The sequence below is a fragment of the Terrapene carolina genome, unplaced genomic scaffold, assembly GCF_002925995.2.
Source record: "Terrapene carolina triunguis isolate 2854851 unplaced genomic scaffold, T_m_triunguis-2.0 Scaffold130, whole genome shotgun sequence".
In the NCBI taxonomy this organism is placed as follows: domain Eukaryota; kingdom Metazoa; phylum Chordata; order Testudines; family Emydidae; genus Terrapene; species Terrapene triunguis.
The window spans coordinates 24,529,965-24,549,241 of record NW_020664481.1 but is presented as its reverse complement, the minus strand read 5'-3'; positions in this window follow the sequence as shown (position 1 = coordinate 24,549,241).

Here is a 19,277-nt window from a genome sequence, read left to right as displayed (position 1 = left end):
TACTACTTGTCCTACCTTCAGTGGACATAGAGAAAATTCATCACTGTCCTCTACGTAACAGCTCTTCACATGTTCGATGCCTGTTACTAGGCACTCCCTCAGTCTTCTTTGCTCAAGACTAAACATGACAATTTTTTTACTTTTCTACAGAGGTCAGGATTTTTAACTTTTATCACTTCTGGGATTGTGTGACCAAGGGACGCATTATTAACTTCCCTCAGTGCACGACACTGGGAATAAGTGCATTCTCTTTGGTGTTCTGTGTGTTAATTCACACACCCTGCCAACAGCAAGGCACATCAGAGCCTCTGCTTTTTTGGCTGATTTCTAGAAACCCTTTCGGCTCCTCAAAGGTGGTATCTCTCTTCTTTTTAAACATTAACCGAGAACAGTCTTTGTCCACTGCTATAAAAATCCCATGAGTGGATATGCTGAAGGAGCCAAGGTCAGCTTATAACACATAGGCCAAATTCTATCCTCACTTATACTGGTGTAAGTCTGGAATAACTCCAGTGAAGTAAGCGGCACTGTTCTGGATTATACTGGTGTGACAGAGTATACAATTTGGCCTACAAGGCATAAATAAATTGAGTGTTCTCCTTGAGAGGTTGTGGTTCCATAGACCTTGACATGAAAGAAAGAAGTTCCACCTTTTTTTAATTCTCCTGCGGGCAGGTAAGAATAATTTAACTGTTCATATCGGCACATGACAATAGCTGTGTGCTTCCCTCAGAATAGATGGAACAGGCTCTGCATTCACCACTGTTTATACCCACTGATATACTCGCCCCTATATCTCACATGAGTTAAGTGCAGTTCCATCTAGAAAGTCTCACTCCACCTCACACCATCTTGATCTGATTTTTAAATTAAGATTATTCTTGTTTGACTTTCAGGAGACAAACCTGTCCTCCTGAATGGTCAACATTGGTCATGGACTATCTGTCTATTTAAACTCAGTAGATCCAATTATTCCCTGGATCACCTTGTCAGGAACGGGGCGGGTGGTGGTGGTGGTGTATTTGAAAATCTAAAAGTAAAGTTCTCTTTCTGATGATTGTGGTGAGCAGATAAATGTGTCACAAACGTCCTTCTCACCAATCTCCGCCCTAACTTCTTGCCCTCACACTAAAAAATGAACCGTGCATAATTACATTTAACCTATTCCAGTCACTAACATCACAGCTTGTCCCACTCCAAGAGCCCTGTGGCAGTTCCAGATGATGATCAAATGTGCCATTTCGGGCAGCAGACAGCTATCAGAATACAATTACTATCAGGGCCGGCTCCAGGCACCAGCTTGGCAAGCAGGTGCTTGGGGCGGCCGCTCCGGAGAGGGGCGGCACGTCCAGCTATTTGGCGGCAATTCGGCAGACGGTCCCTCACTCCCGCTCGGAGCGATCGCGGCTTTTTTTTTTTTTTTGGCTGCTTGGGGTGGCCAAAACCCTGGAGCCGGCCCTGATTACTATGCATGTTATTGTGGCCTCGGAGGATCTGGAATGCCTGCGCATGAACTGGACAGGTAAGTAGATTTTCTGAAAATGAGCCTACAGTGAGCATAGTAAAAAAATTTGCAAAATCCAGCCCAGGTAAGGAAATCTGGGGCCTGATCAAAATTGTTAGACATGGGTGTGGGAGAACTGCAAAATACTTCCAAAATCATTAGTTGAAGGTTTGAAATGAATGTGTGTGGACTGTGTTTGCAGCCCTCTGCATCTGCTCTGTTTTCAACAGAGAGTTTAGAAGACTATAAATTCAAGATTCTCTTTTTTATAACTATTCTCCAATAATCAGGTTCTAAGGCATTTTATAAAGAGTATGCTATTCCAATCAGGGCAGCAATATTTCCTGTGTTTTCAGTCCAAAATAATTCCAATTTCAAATATCCAACACTCACAATGAACCGCTCGTGAATCCGCTCCAGGCCTTGTAGGTGTGTAGTTTTTCCTCTAAGTAGCTTTGTAATTCAGCAGGGTCCAAGAGTTATCATGGACAGAGCAGGATGATGATTTGTTCTGCCTTGTATTGTGGACAACATTTATATCCTGTATTGACCAGGATAGAGGATGATTCTTGTTCATAGCCACACACAGCTCCAGCGTCCAGTGCAGAACTTGGCTAGCTGTGTGTGTACACCCCTTATGAGATTGATTACATGTGAGAAGCCAGAGGGTGAACCTTGTGAACTTCACCATAATCTCGAACAGTCTCTCTAGCAACTGCCCTGGGAAGACTTTGATGTTAAGGGGTTTATAGATTAGACAAGTAGCCCAGTTAATCTGTCTGTGGACTCTAAGGGTATGTCTACACTGCAATAAAAAACCTGTAGCACAGAGCCTGGGTCAGCTGACTCAGGCTTACAGGGCTCAGGCTGGAGCTCAAGCCCTGAGACCCACTCCCCTTGCAGGTTCTCAAAGCCCAGGCTCCAGCCTGAACATCTGCACTGTAATTTTATAGCCATACAGCCTGAGTCAGCTGATCTAGGCCAGCTGTTGGTCTTTCACTGCAGTGCAGATGTACCCAAAGATAGATCAAAATCCTGAGTGCATCCCAGTGTTTTCTCCCCCCCCCCCTCCATTTGAGCCCAGAAAGGGAATATAAAGAATAAAGAGGATATTCGTGAATCTAGATCTTCCTCTCTAGGTCTGGGTCAGAGTTTCAGTGGTGAGGAGTATGAAGATGAAGTGAGTCCATGTTCAACCTACAGGATCAGTCTGAAGTTCAGTGATGCAGACCAAGTCAGACAACTCTTCGGTGATAAGGTTGTGGATGATTTATTCACCACTGATCTTGTGTTCATTAGGATGAGGCCATGGTGTACATCTGGTTTGGGCCTGTGTGAGGTAGTTGTTTGCCAGCTGCCCCAGACTGGACGTAGCTGTCTAATTATCTTTTTTCCAAACATTGGAAGGCATTTCCTCTATTTATTTCTTCCCCCTATGAACTGTATTGGAGAAGGGTGCAGTTGGGTGGCCTGATTGGCAGTGATGGCACATAAGTGGTGCACCAGATACTGTTTCATTATTGTTAGTTTCAATGCTAAGGCTGAACACTGTATATTTGTCTACAGCAAGGCTAGCAGAGTTCTCTCTAGGCCCAATACTCAGACCAGGTTTATTGCAATCTTCCAATGACCCTGGTCTGCAGGTGTCAAGCAGACCTAGGGGCTCTCGTGGTTTTGGGTAGAAATTCTTCAGAACCTTCAGCTCAGTTTTGCTTTGTATTCATTCATATTCTAAGCTTGCGGCGTAGGAGAAAAGTTGGGAGCCCACACAAGGTAAAACCAAGAAGAAGAGTGGACAATGCCAAACCAAAACTGCCATGTTCCTCCCAGCTCTAATTTGCTATTCTCGACTGAAGCTCCTAATAGAAACCTACTGTAGCATAAAGCCAGCCAGTATGTTCAGTGATTAAAAATGAATAGGAATAAAAATGAAATGCAATAGCTGCTCCTCTGAAGCAGCTGGATTTACCCAAGCAGAAAAAATATACAAAAAGGTAAAACAGTTCTTTTTGAACTGTCAGATAATAAGTGTGTTGGCCTAGCAGGGTTGGTACTCTTCCAGATGAGCTACTTGGATAAGCAAGAGTATTTCATACTTTTCAGTCTAGACTGGACACTGTGGTAAAAGACTAGCAGAAAACAACATTAAAAGGAGATTAAAACAATCTTTGGTCTTATCAGCCCTGGAAGTTTCAACCAGACCGGGCATATGCCACTTAAATGTGGCCACGTGATCTGGATTTTTGGGACCAAATCAATATTGCTTAACCCTTTTCATTTTAGAAAGAACTGTTTAAGGCCTTTCTATTTTGGTTGGTTCATCGAACTATTTTTGCCTTCCCCACTCTCCTTTTCCCCCCCCCCTTTTTTTTTTTAATAGTTCTTCTTTCAGGACTATTTTCTTGCATGCAATTTACCTGATGTAGAGATAGGCATAAACTAAAAACCCCAGATACAAATGCTAGATCTGAATTTATCATCTCTGTAAAGGAGAGAACTAAAAACACTCCTGAACTTGGGGGTTCAGAATTCGGACCTGAACTTGCTCAGATATTGGTGCATCCACATTTCAGAAAGAGGTTTGAGCTGTGAACATGGATATTAACAAAAATGCTCTGCCTCTATTTAGCAATTGTTACCCACTGGGTTCAAAGCACTTTGAGTGACTAACATTCTTAATCACTTGGGAGAAAAGAGAGATTGGCTTCCAGATTGAGCGGATCAAGAGTGACTACAGGGCTCTGGAAGTACAGGTGAAGGAGTTTGGAGCGCAGGTGGTATTCTCTTCGATTCTTCCTGTCAAAGGTAGGGGCCCAGGCAGAGACAGATGCATCATGGAGGTGAATGCCTGGTTGCAAAGATGGTGTCGCCAGGAGGGCTTTGGCTTCCTCGACGACAGGATGCTATTCGAGGAAGGACTGCTAGGCAGAGATGGCGTTCACCTTTCGAGGAGGAGAAAGGCCCTATTTGGACACAGACTGGCTAACCTAGTGAGGAGGGCTTTAAACTAGGTTCGACGGGGACAGGTGAGCAAAGCCCACAGGTAAGTGGGGAACATGGAGACCTGGGAGATGAGTCGGAAACAAGAGGGAGTGTGGGCTATATTGGCAGAGAGAAAGGAGGGTCAGGACAAAACTGGGAGGCAAGATCAAACCAGTATCTTAGATGCCTATATACAAATGCGAGAAGTATGGGTAATAAGCAGGAAGAACTGGAAGTGCTAATAAATAAACACAACTATGACATTGTTGGCATCACTGAAACTTGGTGCGATAATACACATGATTGGAATGTTGGTGTGGAGGGGTACAGCTTGCTCAGGAAGGATAGACAGGGGAAAAAGGGAGGAGGTGTTGTCTTATATATTAAAAATGTACACACTTGGACTGAGGTGGAGATGGACATAGGAGACGGAAGTGTTGAGAGTCTCTGGGTTAGGCTAAAAGGGGTAAAAAACAAGGGTGATGTCATGTTAGGAGTCTACTACAGGCCACCTAACCAGGTGGAAGAGGTGGATGAGGCTTTTTTTAAACAACTAACAAAATCATCCAAAGCCCAAGATTTGGTGGTGATGGGGGACTTCAACTATCCAAATATATGTTGGGAAAATAACACAGCGGGGCACAGACTATCCAACAAATTCTTGGACTGCATTGCAGACAACTTTTTATTTCAGAAGGTTGAAAAAGCTACTGGGGGGAAGCTGTTCTAGACTTGATTTTAACAAATAGGGAGGAACTCGTTGAGAATTTGAAAGTGGAAGGCAGCTTGGGTGAAAGTGATTATGAAATCATAGAGTTTGCAATTCTAAGGAAGGGTAGAAGGGAGAACAGCAAAATAGAGACAATGGATTTCAGAAAGGCGGATTTTGGTAAGCTCAGAGAGCTGATAAGTAAGGTCCCATGAGAATCAAGACTGAGGGGAAAAACAACTGAGGAGAGTTGGCAGTTTTTCAAAGGGCTCAAAAGCAAGCTATTCCGCTGGTTAGGAAAGATAGAAAATGTGGCAAAAGACCGCCTTGGCTTAACCACGAGATCTTGCATGACCTAAAAAATAAAAAGGAGTCATATAAAAAATGGAAACTAGGATGGATTACAAAGGATGAATATAGGCAAACAACACAGGAATGCAGGGGCAAGATTAGAAAGGCAAAGGCACAAAATGAGCTCAAACTAGCTACGGGAATAAAGGGAAACAAGAAGACTTTTTATCAATACATTAGAAGCACGAGGAAGACCAAAGACAGGGTAGGCCCACTGCTCAGTGAAGAGGGAGAAACAGTAACAGGAAACTTGGAAATGGCAGAGACGCTTAATGACTTCTTTGTTTCGGTCTTCACCGAGAAGTCTGAAGGCATGCCTAACATAGTGAATGCTAATGGGAAGGGGGTAGGTTTAGCAGATAAAATAAAAAAAGAACAAGTTAAAAATCACTTAGAAAAATTAGATGCCTGCAAGTCACCAGGGCCTGATGAAATGCATCCTAGAATACTCAAGGAGCTAATAGAGGAGGTATCTGAGCCTCTAGCTATTATCTTTGGAAAATCATGGGAGACGGGAGAGATTCCAGAAGACTGGAAAGGGGCAAATATAGTGCTCATCTATAAAAAGGGAAATAAAAACAACCCAGGAAACCACAGACCAGTTAGTTTAACTTCTGAGCCAGGGAAGATAATGGAGCAAGTAATTAAGGAAATCATCTGCAAACACTTGGAAGGTGGTAAGGTGATAGGGAATAGCCAGCATGGATCTGTAAAGAACAAATCGTGTCAAACCAATCTGATAGCTTTCTTTGATAGGATAATGAGTCTTGTGGATAAGGGAGAAGCTGTGGATGTGGTATACCTAGACTTTAGTAAGGCATTTGACACGGTCTCGCATGATATTCTTATCGATAAACTAGGCAAATACAATTTAGATGGGGCTACTATAAGGTGGGTGCATAACTGGCTGGATGACCGTACTCAGAGAGTTGTTATTAATGGTTCCCAATCCTGCTGGAAAGGCCTAACAAGTGGGGTTCCGCAGGGGTCTGTTTTGGGACCGGCTCTGTTCAATATCTTCATTAACGACTTAGATATTGGCATAGAAAGTACGCTTATTAAGTTTACAGATTACACCAAACTGGGAGGGATTGCAACTGCTTTGGAGGACAGGGTCATAATTCAAAATGATCTGGACAAATTGGAGAAATGGTCTGAGGTAAACAGGATGAAGTTTAACAAAGACAAATTCAAAGTGCTCCACTTAGGAAGGAACAATCAGTTTCACACATACAGAATGGGAAGAGACTGTCTAGGAAGGAGTACAGCAGAAAGGGATCTAGGGGTTATAGTGGACCACAAGCTAAATATGAGTCAACAGTGTGATGCTGTTGCAAAAAAAGCAAACGTGTAATCTGTAATCTGATCATTTCCTGCCACTTTATTTTTCTGCTTTTTGATTACCGCCCGTACTTCTGATATCTCTAATGTACCAATGTTAATGTCAAGTGAATCAGATTCACGTTTCATCAAAATCTGATGCTGAGGTGGATTTCTGTATATTGAAGACTTCTTTGAAATGCTCTGCCCATCGGTTTTCTGGTTCTACCGCAGTTGTAAGCATTTTTCATTTTTGCTTTTTATTGGCCCATGTCCTGTTTTGAAATTTCCACAGGGGTTTTTAATCGCTTGGTAAATGGCTCTGTGATTTCCTCTCACAGCAGCAGCTTCAGCGTCAGCTGCTAGGTCTTCAACATAATCTCTTTTTATCTTACAGGGTCGTAATTCAAAATGATCTGGACAAATTGGAGAAATGGTCTGAATTAAACAGGATGAAGTTTAACAAAGACAAATGCAAAGTGCTCCACTTAGGAAGAAAAAATCAGTTTCACACATACAGAATGGGAAGAGACTGTCTAGGAAGGAGTACGGCAGAAAGGGATCTAGGGGTTATAGTGGACCACAAGCTAAATATGAGTCAACAGTGTGATGCTGTTGCAAAAAAAGCAAACATGATTCTGGGACGTATTAACAGGTGTGTTGTGAGCAAGACACGAGAAGTCATTCTTCCGCTCTACTCTGCTCTGGTTAGGCCTCAGCTGGAGTATTGTGTCCAGTTCTGGGCACCGCATTTCAAGAAAGATGTGGAGAAATTGGAAAGGGTCCAGAGAAGAGCAACAAGAATGATTAAAGGTCTTGAGAACATGACCTATGAAGGAAGGCTGAAGGAATTGGGTTTGTTTAGTTTAGAAAAGAGAAGACTGAGAGGGGACATGATAGCGGTTTTCAGGTATCTAAAAGGGTGTCATAAGGAGGAGGGAGAAAACTTGTTCACCTTAGCCTCTATGGATAGAACAAGAAGCAATGGGCTTAAACTGCAGCAAGGGAGGTCTAGGTTGGACATTAGGAAAAAGTTCCTAACTGTCAGGGTGGTTAAACACTGGAATAAATTGCCTAGGGAGGTTGTGGAATCTCCATCTCTGGAGATATTTAAGAGTAGGTTAGATAAATGTCTATCAGGGATGGTCGAGACAGTATTTGGTCCTGCCATGTGGGCAGGGGACTGGACTCGATGACCTCTCGAGGTCCCTTCCAGTCCTAGAATCTATGAATCATCCAGCAAGCTAATGGCAAAACTGGCACTTAACGGTCCCCAGTCTGGCAGTTAAATAGCCTTTCCACTGGCTTTGGTTCAGGCTCATTTCCAATCTGATGAAAGAGCTGGTTTTGATGGTTGACTGAATCCTTTTCCCCCCGCCTCCTCCCCCGGCCCAAGATTTTACAGACTATCAGATAACACATAGGGAGAGCAGCACTTTATAACTCAGTCACTTCAAGGTGATCCCTCTAAAGCCAGACATTCTGCACTGTCGTTCTCCCAGGCACATGCAAATTCATAACATAGGCACAAGTATCAGACACACTTGATGTCCACTAATTCTCTTCCATGCAAATTATACCTGCAGTTGTTAAGAGATTATCTGAAATACATGGTGCACATTTGATTTTGTAGAGAAAGGGCCAGAGGCTATCAGCAGCTACAAATGGAATTTGGGCTAGATTTTTATGTGGTTAGGAGGGATCTGCATATATGGTAAGGAGCGAGAATATGGATTAGACCTATGGTGTTTGGAAGTCAAAAGGGAAGCAGCAAAGAGAAGTGGGTCAGAGCCCATGTGTTTAATTTCAGTCAGAATAGCAGTAGCAGTTAAGCATAAGAGAATGGGACGCAAATGATAGTGATAGCTGGAAGTGGGGAAGCAATGGTTGGTGAGGACATTTATATTTGAGAGGAGAGGGAAAGCTGCAATGGGAGGGAACGAGTCTGTGACTCTGGGGAGTGAGGAGGAAAGGAACCACAGTAGGAGGGAAAATAGGTAGGCAGCTGGGTGATGCACATTAGGATCTGCCAAATAGCTAAGAATAGAAATTCCATGCTTGAATAATAAGAATCATATGGCTGTCCAACATCTTGACAGATGACAGGAGATGCAACAAAGTCGGTCTGTCAGTCATGTTTAGCAATGGTATGGGAAAAGAGCCCAATACGTGAGTGGCAAACCTTCCCACAGTGGCTACAGGTCCACTCACCAGATGGAATTTGAAGCATACTCTGCTTCATGGCTCATCTCTGAGCTTCACCCTGGGCTCTCCGATGGCTCTCCATAGTGATGGCACCAGTCTTAACCCGGCTTCTCCAAACTGAACAATTGTGGGCAAAATTTTCCCAGTTACCCCCTGCTTTGGCCTTCCTGTGTGGCGCAGGCAGTTCTTAAGTTGGCCATATAGCACAGCCTTGGACAGACTATCTTGAGGCATGCACTCTACATGTCCCAGTCAGCAAAGCCTGCAAATGTCCAGCCTAGTCTGCATAGACTATAAGCCAGTTCTCTCAAGGATCTTGTTATTGGTGATCCGTTGGTCCCAAGTAACTTCAAGGATTTTTCTAAGACAGCAGGGTGGAAACTGTTCAATCTCCACTCCTGCAATGGAGTACGTAGCCCAACTTTTGCAACTGTAAAGAAAAGGGTACCATGCACACAAGCTTGATAAACAGACGATTTTGCGTTCAGGGTTAGCAACTTGTTATTCCCAACATGTGAGGTAAGTTTGCCAATGATAACAGAAGCTTTGCCGCTTCTAGCATCAAGTTCCCTATCAAGGTTAAGTGAGCTGGTAAGAACTGAGCTGAGATAGCAGAAGTGATGCACATTGCCAGAGCTTCATTATTGACATAGATTTTAGGTGGAAGATTGGTACCTTGTGACAGGACAACTGTTTTCTTGATATTGATTACCATGCCAAACTTGGTGCATGCATCAGAAAATTTGTTCATCATGACCTGCAGTTCATCAGGTGAATTAGAGACGAATGCAGCGTCATCTGCGAAAAGCAGATCCCAAATAGTAAGCTGGGTGACATGCCTTCTGCTCTGAAACTGTCTGATGTAAAACAAGCTGCTGTCCATCCTTGATTTAATTAGTATGCCAGATACATCATTTCCAAAGGCGTACTTAAGAAGAACAGAGAAGAAGATGCTAAAGCCAGTGAGCGCTAAGATGCAGCCTTGCTTCATACCAGTATCAATACTAAACTCGGGTGATGTGTCATTTTTATACTGGATGGTTGCCTTCATTCCCTTGTGGAACTCCTTGACTAGGGAGAGCACCTTTTGTGGACAGCCAATTTTCAACAGGATCTTATAGATGCCAGTCTTGCTAATCGTGTCAAAGGCCTTTTGTAGGTCAATGAATGCTACACACAGAGGTGCCTGTTGTTCACGGCTTTTTTCTTGCAACAAGCACAATGTGAAGAACATGTCAGTCATGGAGCATCCAGCTCTGAATCCACACTGGCTCTCAGGATAGACTCTCTCAGCGAGGACCTGGAGTCTTTTCAACAGGACTCCTGGAAGCACCTTTCCGATCACACTAAGTAAAGATATTCCTCAATAGTTGTTGCAATCTACTCTGCCCCCTTTATTTTTATACAGAGTAATTATCATTGCATCTTTCAGATCTTATGGTATATGGCTTTCTTCCCAACAGGCGCAGAGAAGTGCATAGATGTCACTCGCAAGTTTCCTCCCCGACCTGGCTTTAGGAGCTCCGGAGGTATCTGATCATTGCCTCTGTTTCACAGGCGCAATTTCTTTGATAACCTTGGTTGGTATTTGGTCCAGCTCCTCCATCGTTGGAAGCTGGGGAATGGCAGTATCACAGACAATGGTATCCTTTGAGTAGAGTTCTTTGTAATACTCATAAGACTGTAGCGGTAAGAATATACTACTGACCACCTGACCAGGATGGTAATTGGAAATTCTCCGGGACATTAGAGAGGCTAAAAAAAAGAAAACTCACTAATAATGGGGGATTTCAACTTCCCTCATATTGACTGGGTACATGTCACCTCAGGATGGGATGCAGAGATTGTTTCTAGACACCGTAAATGACTGCTTCATAGAGCAGCTAGTCCTGGAATCCACAAGGGGACAGGCAATTCTTGATTTAGTCCTAAGTACAGCACAGGATCTGGTAGAAGAGGTGAATACAGCTGAACCACTTGGTAATAGTGACCATATATAATTAAATTTAACATCCTCGGGGGAGGGTGGGGGGAATACCACAGAAGTGCACCACAGTAGCACATCACCACTAACATCAGAAAGAGGAATTACACAAAAACGAGGAAGCTAATTAAGTGAAAATTAAAAGGTACTATCACAAAAGTGAAATGCCTGCAAGCTGCATGGAAATTTTTTTTTAAAATCATAATAGTGCTCAAATTAAACTTATACCCCAAATTAAAAAACCACAGTAGGAAGACAAAAAAGTTAAACAACAAAGTAAAAGAAGTGATTTAGAGGCAAAAAGGCATCCTTTAAAAAATTGAAAGTTAAATCCTACTAAGGAAAAGAGAAAGGAGCATAAACTCTGGCAAGTCAAGTGTAAAAGTATAATTAGACAGACCAAGAAAGAATTTGAAGAGCAACTAGTAAAAGACTCAATTTTGTTGTTGTTGTTTTTGAGTACATCAGAAGCAGGGAGCTTCCCAAACAATCAGTGGGGTCACTGGATGATCAAGATGCTAAATAAGCATTCAAGGAATATAAAGCCATTGCAGAGAAGGTAAATTAATTCTTTCCATCAGTCTTCACTGCAGAGGATGTGAGGGATATTCCTACAACTAAGCCATTCTTTTTAGGTGACAACTCTGAGGGACTGTCCCAGATTGAGGTGTCAGTAGAGGTGGTTTTGGAACAAATTTATCAATTAAAGAGTAATAAGTCACCATGACCAGATGGTATTCACCCAAGAGTTCTGAAGGAACTCAAATATGAAATTGCAGAGCTAACTGGGGGATGTATTACTTAAATCAATTTCTGTACCAGATGACCGTAAGATAGTTAATGTGACGCCAATTTTTTAAAAAGGCCCCAGAGGCAATTCTGGCAATTATAGGGCAGTAAGCCTAACTCCAGTAGCAGGCAAATTGATTGAAACTATAGTAAAGAACAGAATTATCAGACGCAAAGATGAACATGATTTGTTGGGGAGGAGTCAAAATGGCTTTTGTAAAGAGAAAGCATGCCTCACCAATCTATTAGAATTATTTGAGGGGGTCAACAAATATGGAACAAGGGTGATCCCCCCAGTGGATATAGTGTATTTCTTTCAGAAAGCCTTTGACGAGGTCCCTCACCAAAGGCCCTGAAGCAAAATAAGCAGTCATGGGATAAGAGGGAAGGTCCTCTCATGGATTTTAGTAACTGGTTAAAAGAAAGAAAACAAAGGGTAGGAACAAGTGGTCAGTTTTCAGAATGGAGAGAGGTAAATAGTGGTGTCCCCCAGTGGTCTATACTGGGACCAGTCTTATTCAACATATTCATAAATGATTTGGAGAAAGGGGTAAACAGCGAGGTTGCAAAATTTGCAGACGATACAAAATTACTTAGGATAGTTAAATCCAAAGCAGAAAGACTTACAAAGGGATTTCATAAAAATGGGTGCCTGGGCAACAAAATGGCAAATGAAATTCAATGTTGATAAAAGTAAAGTAATGCACATTGGAAAACATAAGCCCAACTATACATACAAAATGATGGGGTCTAAAATAACTGTTACCACTCAAAAAAGATCTTGGAGTCACTGTGGATAGTTCTCTGAAAAAATCTGCTCAATGTGCAGCAGCAGTCAAAAAAGCTAACAATATTAGGAACCATTAGGAAAGGGATAGATAATATGACAAAAAAAAAACCATCATGCCACTATATAAATCCATGGTACTCCCACACCTTGAATACTGTGTGAAGTTCTGGTTGCCCTATCTCCAAAAATATATTAGAATTGGAAAAGTTACAGAGACAGGGAACAAAAATAATTAAGGGTATAGAACAGCTTCTATATGAGGCGAGATTAAAAAGATTGGGACTTTTCAGCTTGGAAAAGAGAAGACAGGGGATGGATCGCTCAATGATTGCCTGTTCTATTTATTCCCTCTGAAGCAGTGGCTCTCAACCTTTCCAGACTACTGTACCCCTTTCAGAAGTCTGATTTGTCTTGCATATCCCCAAATTTCCCCTCACTTAAAAACTACTTGCTTACAAAATCAGACATAAAACAATACAAAAGTGTCACAGCACACTATTGGTGAAAAATTGTTTACTTTCTCATTTTTACCATATAATTATAAAATAAATCAATTGGAATATAAATATTGTACTTACATTTCAGTGTATAGAACATAGAGCAGTATAAACAAGTTATTGTCTGTATGAAATTCTAGTTTGTACTGATTTCGCTAGGCTTTTTATGTAGCCTGTTGTAAAATTAGGCAAATATCTAGATGAGTTGATGTACCCCCAGAAGACCTCTGCGTACTCCTAGGGGTACATTACCCCTGATTGAGAACCACTGCTCTGAAGCACCTGGCATTGGCCACTCTCAGAAGACAGGATATGAGGCTAGATGGACCCAGTACGACGCCTCTTATATTGGCCAGTGACATTTCAAGTTCGCTGTCCTCTCATTAGGCGCCTTTGGAAGCAGAGACTGAGATCTGACTCATGAACTTCTCAATTAATTAGGAGTAGGGCTGACCAGAAAACTGAATTTGAGGATTTGGTAATATTTTTTTCATCCTGAATCAGGACAAAAAGCCAAAACTGAAATTTTGTGTGGAACCAAATTCTACAAATATTTTGTTTCGGAAACACCAAACCTGGGATTTCCAAAACAAAATATGCTCCCTGGGATCCACTACTGGCTGTTGGCAGGAAGCAAGGCAAGTTTCCATTGCAAGTTTGCCAAAATTCAACAGTTTCCACTACTTTTCAATTTTGACAAATTGATAAATTCTACCAAAGGATGTGTTGTCAGAAATATTTTGACAAGATTCACCCAATATGCAGGTGACACATGGTGAGATTCGAACCCAAAAAATCCTCAACGGGAACCTGGAAATCTTAAATGAAGCCCAAGTAGACTGACATTACAATATTATAGCCTTATTTTTAAGAGTTGCTTTGTCTTTTAAAATGCATTGAAATGACATTTTAAACATTATTTTTACCCAAACTGTCTGATATTTGCTAGTGAGGTTTTTCAGTTTAATGGTTAGTACACCAGCTATTTCTGTCCAGGGGTTGTCAGATCCATGACAACTGCTATCGAGCTGCTGAGCACATTACAAAGTGCTATTCACTGTTTCAAAACCCATATATTAAGATCTATTTGTAAACCTGCTCTGGAACCAACATCACCTGTGACAGTAAGTACCTTGGTATATGATCCTGTTTTCTCCAGTCCGAGTGTTTATTATCCAACTCAGAAACCCATTTCAAAGGAATACTGCCCGGTGCCAGCCATGATGTGTGTAAAAGCAACACTCCTCCTCAAACTTGTGTGTACTGCATTATATGTAGTACGTTAGGCTACAAACACGGAAGACAATACGCTCCCTATCTGGCTGATGAGTTTATAATCTAGAAAGACAAAAGGTGGGGGAAGTCAATACAATATAATCAAAGTTATATAATACATCTGCTTACAAATTAACACCATTATGGTTGAAACTAACTGCTCTTTCTATGCCTAACCATCCTGTCACCCCCAGTCTCCCTTTATTGGGCCCTCCCTCTCAGCAGTCATTTTATTCCACCCTACATTAAGCAGCAGAGTGCTCTTGGCTATTTAGTGTTGGCAATATTTATTCTGTACATTTCAATTGGTTAGGGTTATCGCTATAGTTCAACTGAAGTGGAGATTTGAATGCTTAATTTTCAAATAAGTATATTTGTAACAAATATTTCTACTATTAAATTGACAATTTTACGGAGCTAAGATGAAATGTAAGGGTAGCTCTGGCAGCAAGAAACTTGTTTGAGAAATCAAATAGGTATTCTGAGATGTAACGCGTAATTCAAAGTGTCTTGGACAAGACAGAAAACTGATGGTGGTCATTAAAGAACCCATGGTATGTTTCATAGTGGTTGAAGTGCTAACTCTGATGTCCTGGCATTACAGCTAATTTTTTTTCTTATATATAAATACCAACATTAATTATTGATTTCTGAATTGTTTGTCCTTTGTAGAACTAAGCTGTTTAGTAATGTACAGCAAAAATACACAACAGCTGCCATCTTTCAATCCAGTGCTGACTGCATTTGAGAGCTGGCTGCACTTCAGGGGTGGCTGAACTGATTCCGTGTATATATAGAAGAGCAAAAATCCTGCTTTTCTAAGAGGAGTAGCAGACGCTAACTGGCAAATCATGCCTCCTTGGGGCAATTACTGCCTATCCATTACCTGTGGAGAGAGACGGACCATTACTATGAATTACTGGGGCTACTTATTGCAGAAAAAGGGCTTGCTCTGTCCTCTATCCCTACCCACCAGATTATGAGCATGCAGAATCTACCCTATAGTCATGATGCACTTGGCGATGAACAGCATTGTATAAGTGTAAGAAGACATTTCATGGCTTTACCTCTTTTAGTAATATATTGTCTGATTGGCTCATGCATTTTAAGCACTGAGTTCTGCATCTCCCTGGCTTCTTTTGGACTGATCAGGATTGCTCTAGAAGGCCATCCTTGGTGTTCTCCATTCATTAGTTTTCTTTTCTGCAGACTAAACAAACCCATTTTTTTCAATCTTTCCTTATAGGTCATGTTTCTAGATCTTTAATCATTTTTGTTCCTCTCCTCTGGACTCTCTCCAATTTGTCCATGTCTTTCCTGAAATGTGGTGCCCAGAATTGGTCACAATAACTCCAGCTGAGGCCTTATCACTATAGAGTAAAGCAGAATAATTACTTCTCACGTCTTGCTTACAACACTCTTGGCTAATATGTCCCAGAATGATGTTCACTTTTTTTTAGGGATGTCAAACAATTTTTTAAAAGTCACAATTAATCGCAAGATTAAAAAAAGGTTGTGATTAATCAGTTTTAATTGAGCTGTTAAACAATAATAGAATCCCAATTTAAATTTATTAAAAGTATTTTTGGATGTTTTTCTACATTTTCAAATACATTGATTTCAATTACAATACGGAATACAAAGTGTAAAGTGCTCACTATTTTTTTATTACAAATATTTGCACTGTAAAAAAACAACAACCCAAAGACTATTTTTCATTTCACCTCATACAAGTATTGTAGTGCAATATCTTTATTGTGAAAGCACAACTTACAAATGTAGATTTTTTTTTTTTTTTACAGAACTGCATTCAAACAAAACAATGTAAAACATTAGAGCCTAGAAGTCAAAGCATGAAGGGGCATACAAATGCTTAGCATATCTGGCACATAAATACCTTGCAACACCGGTTACTTGCGAACGCCTGTTCTCACTTTCAGGTGACATTGTAAGTAAGAAGCGAGCAGCATTATCTCCTATAAATGTAAACAAACTTGTTTGTCTTAGCGATTGAACAAGAAGTAGGACTGAGTGCACTTTATGAACCAAAGTTAGATTTACTGCCAGGTGTTTTATGGTTTCCATAATATATCTTCAATATAAACATTTTGTTGAAAACCCCCAAACCAAATAATCCCAATTAAGGCCTTGAAAATGTGTTAACAATTGACTGACTTGTACACCTTCTTCCCCCTGAATATATATATATATATATTGGAACTGAACCTCCATTTGCTCATGTCAGAACTCAAATCTGGGACTGTCCTGCCTACTCTGGCAAGTAGTCCCCTTGGATTTCACTAGGGCTGCTCATTTGGACAAAGCGAATGGGATTTAGCGTTTGGTCTTTAAAAAGAAAAATAACTGCACCACATTCTACCTTGTTAAACCTGTAATGTCATCGTCTTCCATGGGGTTTTTGTGGGTATCATTGGGGGCAGACTGTCTGCTTGAAAGTTACTTTTTTGTTTCTGAAAACATGGATCAATACAGGTGAAATAAGTTGTCTTTGCTGCATTTCTCCACCTTGGTGAATGAAACCAGGGAATCAGAAACTAAAACTAACTCAGCACCAGTCAATATATGGGATTATGAAAGTGGAAGGTAAAGGCTTATTTTAAAGAATGGTTTTAAGTCATGAATGGATACTGTCGTAAAATTTACATTACAGATACATAGTGTTCTTAAGGGGTGTGAAACCCTTTTAAATATAGCCTCACTATGTGACCTAGCTGAAGTTAACATGTACTAGTTTAGTTCCAGTGCATGTTCGTTGTACGTCTGTTTCCATGCTGCCACAGCAGCAATATTTTTTTTATTCATGTGTAACACTGCCAACGGAGGAGAGTCTCTGAAGAAATCAGGCCTGCCTAGGAGGCACACAGCAAGGAAAGACCTTAGGAGACAGACCGCCCCCACTACATTCCTCATTCTGTACAATGAAAATATAATGAAAACTTGTGTTAACATTACAGTACCATACAACTCTATGTACCTGCAACATTCAGAGCTCTTCCCTTTTGAATTTCTTATTACAATGTAAGAGACCTGATCCTTCCTTCCACTCCAACTGATTTCAGTGAAGAGGGGAGTGGGCCCTTATCTAAAGTTATATTTTTTAAAGCTGGTTACAAGACAACTAGAGAGAGATGTGTAGTAGAATTCATAAAAGCCCCTCTATGTCTTAATCTCAAATCACACTAACTTCCAGTGGGACTTGTGCTCCTAAATGATTTAGGTGCTTTAGAAAGTTCTACCCCAAATGCTTTGCTATCACTATTTTGCCTAAGTTCTGTTATATCCCATGCTTCACCTCCCCTTGCTGTACACAAATCCTCATCAATGGATGAAGAGTTGGGCCAATGAATTCACTGGCAAAACCCCATTAACTTCAAGATCCGCAGGATTGAAGCTTCTTTCACTGCAAGACATTTGTTTAAAAATGCTGACTAGCATTTTTCAGTACACATTACAATATCTATGTACCCACTGCACCGACTACTCATATTTGGTGCATAGTTTACTGTCACTCTAGCCAAGTTAATTTCAATGAGACATTATGAACTACAGAAATGTTGGCATAATTTGAAAAGGATGTAACAGGTATTTTTTCCAGCCCCTGCTCTTGTACAGTTCGGCATGTGGTTATATTGCTTACTGTCGTTTCAGATACACTAAGGGGTACCTCTTCTAAAGGCATGTGTGGAAGGTAGATGAACAAATGCTGTCATTAGGTAATTGTGCACTAACCTCCCCATTGTTAACAATTTACCCTCCTAAATGTGCAAACTGGCAGTCTTTCACAATGGGGATGCATGTGAGTTGCACTTCACAAGGGAGAAAGTATTGACTCATTTGAAAACTCTCACTGCACTTTATTTACATGTTCAAATAGGCAACAGATTCATGTTTCTTCCCACCCTAACCTACAACACTAATCAGCTCTTACGTTTTTTTTTTTAAGGCTGAATTCAAAGTCCTCCATTGCCCAAGCAAAACTACTTTACTTGCTCTCTCCTCCTCCCTTCCTCCACTCAGATTTATCTTTACATATTTTTAAAGTGTTAGCTGCATGACTAACTGTTAACACGCTGTTGTTTGGTGCATTAAGCCTTTCAGACGGCCAGTTCAGGGGATTTCCACTCAGGTATGCCGTTGAGAGTCAGTAACTACCTAGCATTCACAACAGCTGAAATAATTCGAGTGCACTGTAATTAGACACACAAAAGGCAATCCATTGTCTGAAGGGTGTACAACTCTAAAGACAAAAACAGTCTGAGGTCAGGGATTAGGGGATACTACATTAAGCATATCAATACAATGAAAAATTAGTGTAGCTCTTAGTTACTTTGAGGATGACCTAGGGAGTGGGGAAGAGGAATAGTCATAGCTTGTTCAGCTACCTGCAAGCAGCAGGCTGGGTTTTGTCGGTATCATAGCACAAATGAGTTTTAAAGATAAGGCAGTGGCTGTTTGGACTTTTAGCAGAGAGTTTTTCCCGTCCCTGGGACCAACATGGCAAAAAGCACAGATGCATAGGGAAGACCTGACACATGGGTAGCAATATAACAGTCTTGCTGGAGCCTTAAAATCGCACTTGTCCCACTTAAAGGAAATATTAATTTTTAGAGGAATTTAGTGTTCCTTAATAGGAACACTGTAGCGGTAGATTTGCTTCTCAAGATTCCCCGCTTCAGCCCCATCTTTGCTGGATTCTCTATTTGGTTACACCTACTCCAATTAGCTGCTGCCTGTTCTCTGGGATTTATATGTAATAAAATGTCCTGTGACCAGCATCAGAAAACTCCCAATGACTGGCCATGATGCTCCAGTTCCTCTGTAAATGCTCACAGATGGGAACAGGGAATGCA